Source organism: Urocitellus parryii, chromosome 6, assembly GCF_045843805.1.
Source record: "Urocitellus parryii isolate mUroPar1 chromosome 6, mUroPar1.hap1, whole genome shotgun sequence".
Taxonomy (NCBI): Eukaryota; Metazoa; Chordata; class Mammalia; order Rodentia; family Sciuridae; genus Urocitellus; species Urocitellus parryii.
In genome coordinates this window covers 138668809-138681430 of record NC_135536.1, presented here as the reverse complement: position 1 = coordinate 138681430, position 12622 = coordinate 138668809, and the positions used below count along the sequence as shown (strand labels likewise).

Here is a 12622-nt window from a genome sequence, read left to right as displayed (position 1 = left end):
TTTTATCTGCATGCATTGCCTTTCAGAGAAGAACTTGTGTTGGTTTTAGTTAGAAAGAAGCAGATAAAGGAGACAACGGCTATTTGGCAGGATATTGATCGACTGAGCTGAAGTCTACTCTTTTGCTTCTTAACATCAATTCTCATTCTTCTTTTCTTACAGAAAACTCTTCATCCCTTTCCCAAGAAGATATTCTAAGGTCTCATCCAGGTAATACGCCAGCTCCTGGTTCAGGATTTCTGGGTGAAATGGAACCCCTATGGGGTCTGGATGTGGCTTCTTGTGAACCAGTGAAATTTTTTTTTTCTAAATAGAAAAAAAAAAATTTGCTGCCAGAGCTTGATGATGGAGAAACAGTGGGATGGTGATGACTGAACTCTTCCTTTCAGAGAGGGATAATGAGAGCATTCATCAGTCACTGTTCCATAGCAATTATGAAATCCTGCTGGGGAGGATTAGCCAGGCCCCCTGCTCAGGCAGAGCAGTTTGCTCATCTGAAGTTCTTTGCTCCAGGAGGTTTCTCCCCTGCTGGCTTCCTTCTGAGTTTGTCTCTTTCACAGGAGGCCATTAAAGTGAATAGCCAACATATGCCAACAGCTACAATCTTCCTACATTTACCCTACAGCGCCTTGCAGCCTGCCTTCCAAAGTACAACAGGTGAGAGTTTGACCATGAGTTTGCCACTGCATTATCTGAGTCAATAACTGACCAGATGGTAGCAGGTGGCTTCTGAGTGCCCATAGCTCAATTGCTCTTCAAAGACTAATGACAAGTGTTTACCAACATGAAAAAAGTCTCTGAGCTTTACCACAAAATGTAAAAGACATAAGTAAATAAAAATAAGTTCCCAGAGGAAAAAAATTGCAGTGGATAAACATATTCCCCGCCCATATGGATTTAATGCAATTTGAATTCCAGGACTAACATTCTAGCTTGATTCTTTGAAAACTCACAAGGTTATTCTAAAGTTATGTGAAAAAAAAATGTATGAGAACAAAAAAGTCATTTGAAAAGAAGAAAAAAAAATGTTCACAGAAACTCACGCATGAATATTTATAGCAGCATTATTCATAAGAGCCAAAAGGTGTCTAAACAGCCTAGGTGCCTATCAAGAGGTGAATGGAGAGCAGCATGTGGCACATCCATACAATGGGCCATTATTCAGCCATGAAAAGAAATGAAGTACTGACATATGCTACAAACTTGGATGATCCTCAAAAATATTATGTTATGTGAAAGAGGTCAGACACAAAGGTTTACATATGGTTCCTTTTACAGGATATGATGAGGAGAGGCAAATTCACAGAAACAGAAAACAGATTAAAGATCACCAGAGCCTGAGGAAAAATGGAAGTGGAGTATGATTACTTAAGGGGTTTAGGATGTTTTATGGGATGATAAAAACTTCGATACTAGAAAGAGCTGGTAGTTGTAAAATATTGTGATACTACAGAATTCTGAAGTTAAAATGGCTGATTGCATGTTATATGATTTCACCTCAATAAAATAAAATAGAAGCCATATGGGAAAATGTTTGATGGTTCCTGGAAAAATTAAAAATAGAACTACCATATGATCCAGCAACCTTACTACTGGGTATATCTCCAAAGGAAAGGAAATCAATATGTTAAAGAAATATCTGCTCTTCCATGTTTATTACCACACTATTCACAGTAGCCAAGATATGGAAACTACCTAAAAGTCCCCAGATGAACAGATAAAGAAAATATGATACATACACACAATGGAATATTGTTCAACCACAAAAAGAAAGACAGACTGTCATTTATGGCAACATGGATAAGACAGGAGGACATTATGTTAAATGAAATAAGCCAGGCTCAGAAAGACAAATATCACATAATCTCACTCATTGGTACAATTTAAGAAAGCTGATCTCGTAGCAGAGCAGAAGAGCAGAAGAGTAATTACCAGAGGCTGGGGAGGGTACCAGATAGGGGAACTGGAGAAAGGTTGGTGAGAGGGTAAAAATTATAGTTAAACAGTAGAAATGATAATTTCTGGTTCTACTGCACATTAGAGTTGCCAAGTAACAATATTGCACTGTCTATTTCAAAATAACTAAAAGGGAGAACTTTGAATGTTCTCATCCCAGAGAAATGACAAATGTATGAGATGATGGGTATGCTAATTACCCTGATATTGTCATTATACAATATATACACATATTAAAACATCACACAGTACTGCATACATGCATACAAGTATTATGAGTAAACAAAAATTTTAAAAAATTGGGAATGAGAATGTTATAAATGGATATGTGGTTTCCCCAATAGCTAATATGTGAGACAAAGCAAGAATATTCTGATGTGAAATGATTAAATCAGGAAAGTTACAACCTGATCAGTGAATTAACCCACTGATATGGATTTATCAATTCTTGAAGTTTTCCGGTGGAATGTTTTGTTGGCAGGTAGGGCCTGTAGCTGGAGGAAGTAGGTCACTGGGGATGTGACTTTGGAGTTTATATTTTGTCCCTGGTGAACAGAGTGTGCTCCCTCTGTCTCTCTCCCTGCTCCTGCTCTCTCTCTCTCTCTCTCTCTCTCTCTCTCTCTCTCTCTCTCTCTGCCATGTCCCGGGCTGCTTTCCTCTGCTATGCCCATCTGCCATGATGTTCTCCATCTCCTCAGGCCTAGAGCTACGGAATTGGCCAACAATGGACTGAAATTCTGGAACTGTGAGCCAAAATAAACATTTTCTCCTCTAAGTTGTTCTTGTCAGGTCTTTTGGTCACAACAATGCCAGGCTGACTAGACAGAAGACAAGCCACATGTCCTGACATGGACACAACTCTAACATGAATGGTTGTGGAAAAGGCAAGGTACACAACAGTGTATATGGTGTGTTTCATTTTTGTGGATGGAAGGGGGAAAATAAAAATAACCTTCAGATTTACTTTCTTTGTGCATAAAAAATACTGCATAAACCAAGGCACCAGCAACAGTGGTTTCCTAAATAAGGAGTGAGATAGGACTGATGGAGAATGTGATGGGAGCAACATTTCTTAATGGGTGCCTTTTTATGTTGTGATCTTTTTATCCCTCGTGACTATAGTTCCTATTCGGATGCAGTAGATTTTCAAATAAAACTATGATAAAGAAGTCTGAGTAAGGTGGTGGTGTTCTCAAGCACCATCTTTGAATATGTCTATTTCATATCATATTGTGTTAAAGGTTTCAACCGGTTCTTTAAAAGTATCTTTTTTTTTAACAAGTTATTATTTCCACCCTGTATTTTCCCAGCATTTGTCTACTTCTAGACAAATGCTTTGCCACTGAGCTACACCCCAAACCCCTCCATCTATGTTTTCTTTTATTTTTTGGTACTAGGGATTAAATCCAGAAGCATGTTACCACTGAGCTACAGCCTCAATCCTTTTTCATTTTTTTTTTTTTGAGACAAAATCTCACTAAGTTGTTTATGGCCTATTTGCTGAAGTTGGCCTCTAACTTGTGATCCTCCAGCCTCAGTTTCCCAAATTGTTGGGATTATAGGCATGCACCACTGTACCTGGCTCCAACTGTGTTGATTCAACTCAAAGTTGACTAGATTTACTCAGTTTTATAAGGAAGCTCAATACCCAGCAAACAATGAAATGTTTTAATTGTTTTTGAAACTGGGTCTCACTAAATTGCCTAGTCTGACCTAGAACTCTTGATCCTCTTGTCTCAGCCTCCAAAGTAGTGGGGATTACAAGCATGAACCACCAACCGTAGCTAAACAGTGAATTCTCATTTACTTTTGAGTGTCTGTGTTGTTGGTAATTTTATTTCACTTTAATTGAAGGACAGCCAGGCTGTTTACACTTCTTTACTGTTATCTGTCATACTATTTTTGGTGAAGAACTATGAAGTCAACTTGCATTTCTTTTCCCTGATTTATTTTGTTTTATCCTTGAAGTTCAGCAACTTCAAGAGGCTATGACTTGGTATTTATCTTTCTGTATCAATTTTTCTTGGGAAGTGCATGCCCTTTTGGTCCCCAGATTCAATCATGTTTCATGCTTTGTGGTTTGTGATTGTACTTATTTCCTTGTTTTTGTGTGTGTGTGTGTGTGTGTGTGTGAAAAATGCTTATTTTCTATTTTTTGTACTTCAGTGTTTTTCAGTGGAGTTCCCCCCCAATATCTTATTATGAAAATTTCAATACATAGAGAAAAGTTGAAAGATTTCTGCAATGAAGAATCATTTAACTACTGACTAGATTGTACAATTAATATTTTATAATATTTTCTTTCTTATGTATCTGTTCATCTTTTGATCCTTTCCACTGATGGATCTTATTTTATTGATAAATTTTAATGTAACCATATTTCCAATAAATACTTCAGCATGCATTTCACTAACTATAATCCAATATTTGTTTATAGCTCTCTTTTTCTTTGGCAGTAAAATTAAATAGCAAAATGTATGAGTCTTAGGTCTGTGCATATACTTCTGCAACCTGACCCCTCACAAAGACAGAAGATGATGACCCTGTGCTCACTAGAAGAAAGAGTAGGTCCAACTCTCCATCATGTCAGCTTAGGAACTGACTTCCTCAATAAGGCTCCTAAAGCACAAGAGTAAAATCAAGAATCAACAAATGGGAAGGAATCAAACTAAAAATCTTCATCACTGCAAGGGAAACAATCAAGAATGTATACAGAGAGCCTACCGAATGGGAGAAAATCTTTGCCATCTGCACCTCAGATAAAGCATTAATCTTCAGGTTATACAAAGAACTCAAGAAACTTAACACCCAAAAAACAAATAACCCAATCAATAAATGGGCAAAGGAAAAGAACAAGCACTTCATAGGACAGTTACACAGAATATATCACATTCAATCTGTATAGCACTTTGTGCAGTATGGCTATTTTGTCAATATAATTTTGCCTATCCAAGAGCATGGAAGATTTTTCCATCTTCTAAGTTCTTCTCCAGTTTCTTTCTTTAGTATTCTGTAGTTTTCATTGTAGAGGTATTTCACCTCTTTTGTTAAATTGATTCCCAAGTATTTTATTTATTTATTTTTGAGGTTATTGTGAAAGGGGTGATTTTCCTAATTTCTCTTTCAGAGGACTCATCACTGATGTATAGAAACACATTTGATCTATCAGCATTGGTTTTTATATTCTGCTACCTTGCTGAATTAATTTATCAATTCTTGAAGTTTTCCGGTGGAGTTTTTTGGATCCTCTAAGTATAGAATCATGACATCAACAAATATTTACACTTTGAGTTTTCTTTTCCTATTTGTCTAATGTTTAATTTCTTTCATCTGTCTAATTGCTCTGGCTAGAGTTTCAAGGGTGACGTTGAATAAAAGTGGTGAAAGAGGGCATCCCTGTCTTGTCCCAGTTTTTAGAGGGAATGCTTCTAATTTTTCTCTATTTAGAATGATGTTGGCCTTGGGTTTAGCATAGGTTTTACAATGTTGAGGTATGTTCCTACTATCCCTAGTTTTTAAGTAGGACCAAATTTTCATCACATTGGATTAGGCCCCAACTTCCTTAACAAGATTCCTAAAATACAAGAAATAAAATCAAGAATCAATAAATGGGATGGATTGAAACTAAAAAGCTTTTTCCTCAGCAAAAGAAACAATCAACAAGGTGAACAGAAAGCCTACATTTGGGGAACATATTTTTGCCACACACATGTCAGATATAGAACTAATCCCCAGGATATATAAAGAACTTAAAATACTTAACACCAAAGGGGGGAAAAAAGCCCAATCAATAAATGGGCTAAGGAGCTAAAGAGACACTTCTCAGAAAAAGATACACATTAATCAACAAATACATGAAAAAATGTTCAACATCTCTAGTAATTAGAGAAATGCAAATCAAAACTACTCTAGGATTTCTTCTCACACCAGTCAGAATGGCAATTATCAAGAATACAAACAAAAATAAGTGTAGGTGAGGATGTAGGGGGAAAAGTCACACTCATACATTCCTGTTGGGACTGCAAATCGGTGCAACCAATTTGGAAAGCAGTATGGAGATTCTTTAGAAAACTTGGAGTGGAATCACCATTTGACCCAGCTATCCCACTCCTCCGTCTATACCCAAAGAACTTAAAATCAGCATACTATAATGATGCATCAATGTTTATAGCAGGCTCAATTCCACAATTCACTGTGGAATCAACCTAGATGTCCTTCAATAGATGAATGGATAAAGAAAATGTGGTATATATACACAATGGAATATAGCTCAGCATTAAAAGAGAATAAAATGGTGGCATTTGCAGATAAATGGATGGAGTTGGAGAATATCATGCTAAGCAAAGTAAACCAATCCCAAAAAACCAAAGGTTGAATGTTCTCTCTGATGAGTAGATGCTGATCCACAGTGGAGAGGGGAAAGCATGGGAAGAATGGAGAAACTTTGATAGTCAAAGGGGAGGGAGTAGAAGGGAGAGAGTATGGGGGCAGGAAAGATGGTGGAGTAAGAGACATCATTACCCTAGGTACATGTATGAAGACAAAAATGGTGTGACTCTACTTTGTGTACAACCAGAGAAATGAAAAATTGTGCTCTATACATAATCTATGAATTGAAATGCATTCTGCTGACATGTCTAACAAATTAAAGTAAATAAGTAAATAGATAGATAAATAAGACGAATTAATGGTTTTAGGTGCTATGTAGCTATTTTGCACAACTTGCCATGTGAAATGTTTTCAGTAAGTTGTTTGACATTTTATTATTTTGGATTATAGTGCCTTGTAAGATATTTCATTGTGAATATTTCTCCAGTTCAATAGTATCCTCTCAGTAATTTTAAAAACCAATCTTTTTAATGAATATGGGTCTAATTTTGATAAAGCCCAATTTATCATTTTATTTCCTTTAAAGCATTACTTTATCTTAAGAAAGCTTTGATTATCCCTGAATCATATAAATATTTTCTTATATTTGTTTCTATAAGCATTATGGTTTTAGATTTACATTTATATTTCTCATGCATCTCAAATTAATTTTGACATGAGATAGGAATTGAGATTCATTTACTTAAAAGACCTTTCTTTTCTCTGTTGGATTGTTTTGATGCATTTGTCAAAAATAAAATTTTCCTATCAATGCAGGTCTATTTCTGAGTTATGGATTCCATTCTTTTTCATTGATTTATTTGCCAAACTTTACATCACTGTCTTAATTACTGTAACTTTGTAATAAGACTCAAGTCAGGTAGTTTAACTCCTTCAAAGTTGTTCTTTGGATTGACACTATAACATATCCAATCTTCCAATCCAATATCTGTTTTATAGGTTTCTTTAATTTTTCTCAACAGTTTTATCTGATTTACAAGTAGAATCTTGCAATAGTTTGTCAGAATTTTCAGAAATATTTGATAGTTTTTGACAGAATCAAAAATGATTTTAAAATTTAATATTCTAATTGTTTACTACCAGTATACAGATATACTAATGAAGTTGGTATAATAGCCTTGCTAAATTAACTTATTAATTCTAAGTTCTTTTATTCATGTAATTAAATTTATCAATATTTTTCTCAGTGGTTTCTCTGGTTTAGGTTTTGCTTATAAAATCCTGTGTTATTTCAAGAATAAAAATATGTGTTCTTGTTTTTCTAATACATTTCTACATTATACATTTATATTTTATACTTCCTGTTATTTAGTTACATGTTAAGGTAACAATATAGTTCTTATGACTCTAATAATTGACATAGTTAATTGTTTTAATGCCATTTATTCAATAAGCCATTCATCTTTGAATTGAATTTAGATTGCCATCTTCATCTTATACTAAGTTCCAGGAAGACAGAAGTCTGATTCTGGATTTGGGGCTTGATCTAGTGAATTTTTGTCTACATATTTGCCAGTAATTAGATAAATTATGGTAGTTTTTTTAATGTCTTGTCTAATTCTGTGCACTGATTCCTTCAGACAAAATATAGAATCAAAATATAGAATCAATATAAAAATCATATGTTTTTATAAAACATATCATTGAGTTTCTTATTGAAATCACACTGAATTTATATATGAATATAAACTAACTTATACTTTGGAATGTTGTGTATTCCCTCCTGAAACATAATTTGCATCTCCTTTTTAAAGATGTCACTTTATGACTTTATACGTCTGTTCATCTAGGTCTGTTGTTGTCCTCAAGCTTTGTTCATTTAGGGTTTTATAGCTGACCTCATGTGGGATCTTTTTACATCATATCTTCTAACTAAATATTTGGAAGCATGATTTTTGTCCTCACAATTCCTATCTTCATTGAAACTTTCAATATAATTGAACTTCATTAAATCAACAAAGTATAATGAAATTCTTTAAGAGGATCCTCACATAACTGTCTTCTCCATAGAGAAGGAAGAGAGGCTGCAGGATACCAGTGGCTTTCCTTGTAGTCCTACCACCTCCCCCATGGAGCTCCACCAGGTCCACCTACCTGTTCTCTGCGTATGTGGTTGAGCAACAGCAGCATGATACATATAAAGAGCTGTGCATCCAAAGGGTTCTTTCCCAGGTGAAAGCTCAGGGATCCCTCAAAATGAATGTTTTCCCTGTTAATGACAATTTGCTTTTACCAATAAATAAATAAATAAATAAATAAATAAATAAATAAACAGTCTAAAAGAAAGAACCACACATTGTTCCATTTTCACCAATGAACTCTCACCTGTAGGTGATCCTTGAGAATCTGTCCTGAAGATTGTAAATTGAGTCCATCAATTTACCAGATTCAAGGAATAAATAAAACTATCTTCAAACCTTCAGCCTATTTCCAGGAAGTAGAGCACTTTCATTTGGAAACTGGAGTGAGCAACCTAAGAGTTCAGAAAAATCACAGTGAGTATGATGTTCAGATCTCTTTTGGGGCATAAAGAAATAATGCTGATTTTCAGATGCTGTCTTCAAATAATAGAATGATTAGATTTCTTTTTTTAAATTTTTTTTATTGTTGGTTGTTCAAAACATTACATAGTTCTTGATATATCATATTTCACACTTTGATTCAAGTGGGTTATGAACTCCCATTTTTACCCCGTATACAGATTGCAGAAGCACATCAGTTACACTTCCATTGATTTACATATTGCCATACTCATGTCTGTTGTATTTTTATTTGATTGTTTTATAACATTTAAGCCAAATAAAATTTCCCAGTGTATTATGAATAGACAAGGAAATATTCCCTCATGTGCTCCTTGGGGAAAAAAGGAAAAGAAAAACCTATTTAGATTCAGAAATGTCACCCAATTTTCTAAAGTATCTTACCAGCCAGGTTTTATCCTCATAAAAATCAATATAATAACACTAAATGGAAGCATCTGAACCTGCCAGCCTAAAGTGTTGTGTGTGTATGTGTGTGTGTGTGTGTGTTTGTGTGTGTTTGGTGCACACGCACATAAACATGTATGTTCAGTCTCATGAAGTTTTTTCGGAGGCACAAAAGAAAAAAAAGAACAGATGAAGTGGCTAACATGGTTACCATTTATCACTTTCCTTATTCTGAGAGTGAGGGCAGCTCCAATTCAAATTTTGACTTAACACCCTCTAAGATTTCTTTGCTGGACACCCAGTCTCTCTCTTTCACATGGTATTTACCAATATCATGAATGAGTAACAATATTTATCAGTATTATCTTGTGGTTTTAAAAACTCTTTTTTTAAGTACTTTTTTTTTACATTCTTATTCATTTATTTATTGTAATTCTGGTGATCAAACCCAGGGGTGCTCTCCCGTGGAGTTGTATCCTCAGACCTTTTTATTATTTATTTTGAGACAGGATCCTGCTAAGTTAGTTTGGCCTACAACTTGTGATCCTCTGGCTCAGACTTGCAAGTCCCTGGGATTATAGGAATGTGCCACTTCATCCAGCTCATTCTGTCTCATCTCTGAGCCACCAGACTGGCTCAATTAATGGACCTGTGGCCATCGTCTGTGGGGTGTGTTGTTATTCTTTCAATGTTTAACTGGGTCTCGCTTGTTTTGCAGTTGAAACCTACAGGAATTGCTTCAGTACTCTTATTTAGTTCTTACTATGTCAGATAGTGGCTGCCCATCACAAAACCCAAGCTAGCAACAATTATGATCAAGTTAAAATGGAGTTACTACCTATTGAGAAAATTGTGAGTGTGAGGACAGTTTTTCCAGGAAATGTGGAAGTTTCAACCTGCCAGTACCAAGGATTTCAAAGAGCGTTTCCTGGAGGGACTAGACACCTGGCTGTGGTCTGATGATTACTATTGAGAACCTGAGGGGTAGGAGGTGAGAGAAGGACAGAGAATGGAATATGAACAGACCTGGAGGCAATAGATAACCCTACATGTGTAAGGATAATTGTGATGCTCCTGAATGGAGAACTAGACATGAGGCTAGACCAGCATTATGAATTGGATCATGATGGATCTAGAAGCCATGTGTTAATGAATTTCTATCTTGAGGATGATGGAAAGATACTAAACGTATTTATTTACAGAATCAAATTTGGATTTCAGATCCTTCTGACTATAGCATGCAGAATGAAAAGGTCCAGGGCTAATTAGGAAATGGTGTGCATTACTGCTGGCAACAGAGGATTTAATAAAAATTTGTTTATAGGGATGGAGAGCACAGTATAATATGGAAAATATGAAGAGGCAAATTGAGAGAGCTTAGAGAATATTGGCTATGGGGGGAGGTGGGGAGAAATAGCAAGGATGATGATGCCCCTGTTTCTGGCTTTGTGATGACAAGCTGTATTTAAGCACCCAAAGCAGATTATGGGAGAAAGGCAGAGTCTTTGACGTCAGATCTGTGTGCGCTCTCAGCTCAGACACTTGCTAGCTGTGTGTGCTCACACTTTGTGAGTTCACTCCAGTCGCCGTTTTTTGTTTCCATTCTGTTTTCCCTACCCTGCTTCCTTACCTTCTTCTCTATCATCTTCCACATGATGATGCATGATTGAAAAGTATGCAAAGATGAGGCTTTGGATTCTCCCTCTGGTTGATATTTGGCAGTCTGTCCTCTGCCTGCTGCTTAGTCAAAGATCCGGGAACACAGAACCTAAGTCATGGCCAACCCTTTCAACTTCCCTCTGTACTGGGTGGAGGCAGGGGGAGAGTCACCACTGGAACAGCTGTGTGCTCCCTTGAAAAGAACTCCTCTCCCTCTCTTACTTGAATTGTCACAGACATTAGGCTAAAACAAGATGGATTGCTACCCAGAATGAGGTTTAGATGACAATTTTGATGACATCACACGTATACAACAAGGGTGTAAGAAGTCTTATTCCTTTCACAATAAGGCTTTCTGGAGAAGTTGTGGCATGACTTCCCAGCTGGCTTTCTAAGAAGGGAAACTGAAGAAGAACAAAGAGCTTAAAAGCTGTCAGTAAACATCAAAAAAAAAATGGAGTCAAACTTATTACCCAAAGTTACATTTCTGAGTTATAAGGTCTGTGTTAGTTGGCTATTGCATTAATTCTACTTTAGTAAAAAGTCCTCCCAATATTCAAGAAATATTTCTTCATTCCCATACCAAAATTTTCCTTTTTTAATCCCAAGAAAGGCTAATGGCTGTTGCAACTTCTTGGCCCAAGTTATTATGTTCTGGGCCTAACTGAGATGCCAACCAAGATTGCAGAGACAGTAATTGGTCATAGACATGCAGATTGTGCCCAAAGTGGCACCCAAAACTAACCCTAATGTTATCTCCCTGGTTGTTGATAAGAAGGAGCAGTTTTGCAAAAAAAATGAGCAATACAGAGAAACTGCTGGAACCTCCATGTGGAGGACTACTATCCCTTCAACACGAGGTGTCTACTTTTTATCTCTTTCCATAACTTCAGCCAGAGGGCTAACACTGGACCAGGAAGAAAGACTCTCACTGTGATGGGAAGCAGAACTGAGAGGAGGGAGAGAAGGTAGAGGGGTAAATGAGGCAGTGTCCTTCCATTAACTAAGCAAAGAATCATGGCCAACCTTCCTTCTGGCTGACACATGCAATATTTCAATCTGTAAAAAGAATCCTTTGTGCCAAATGTAATAAATCTGCTCTTGTTTAAGTGGCAGGTGATTGAGATCACTAATTTTGCTTTTGGCAAACCAATACAGAGGAAAATTCCCTCCTGTGATGGAGGGAACCAGTCAAATTCTAGGACAAGGACTCAATTGCTTAAAAGCCAGACAGCAGTTTAAAAGGAATGTAGGTGTTCGTGAAAAGAGATTTTGAGGTGCCCACTTCTCTTGGTCTCAGTCCACCTATTGCAAGGGCAGAAGGGGGAGGGGAGGGCAGAAGCCTCGAGGAGGGCAGACTCCAGCCCAGCCTTGGACCAGCGTGGCTGCTGTTCCACTTCATAGGCCATTGGCAGGCTCTTGACCTAACTCTGACTGCAGATAATGGGTGAAGATAGACACAAGGCGGAACAAAGGCAGCTGGATGGCTACTTTGCAGGTGATTTCTCTTAGGGCAGGAGGGATTCTTTTCAGAGGGTTGGAAAACTGTTACCATGGTAACTCTCCAAGCTCTGAAGTGATATAATCAGATAAAGCTCTGGAGAGCCAGGGAAGCAGTGGGTTTAGCACAGATGAACAGCTACATTTTACAAGTTGGGAATTTTCTTTCTTTTTTAATATTAAGTCTGAAA

At 36.7% G+C, this 12622-nt stretch overlaps 2 long non-coding RNA genes across 2 annotated transcripts in view; one reads left to right on the top strand and one right to left on the bottom strand.

The window, feature by feature from the left end:
* The window catches only part of LOC144255492 (uncharacterized), a 68835-nt gene that overhangs the window by 12756 nt on the left and 43457 nt on the right, over positions 1-12622 (bottom strand). The window contains exons 3-4 of the long non-coding RNA XR_013343789.1: positions 8671-8818; positions 8440-8554 (exon numbers count right to left, since the gene is read on the bottom strand). This is a non-coding gene — a long non-coding RNA (uncharacterized LOC144255492). The remainder of the gene's footprint in view (positions 1-8439; positions 8555-8670; positions 8819-12622) is intronic.
* Positions 177-2875, top strand: LOC144255259 (uncharacterized). The gene is made up of 3 exons (XR_013343691.1): positions 177-210; positions 561-657; positions 2655-2875. It is a non-coding gene; the product is annotated as an uncharacterized LOC144255259 (long non-coding RNA).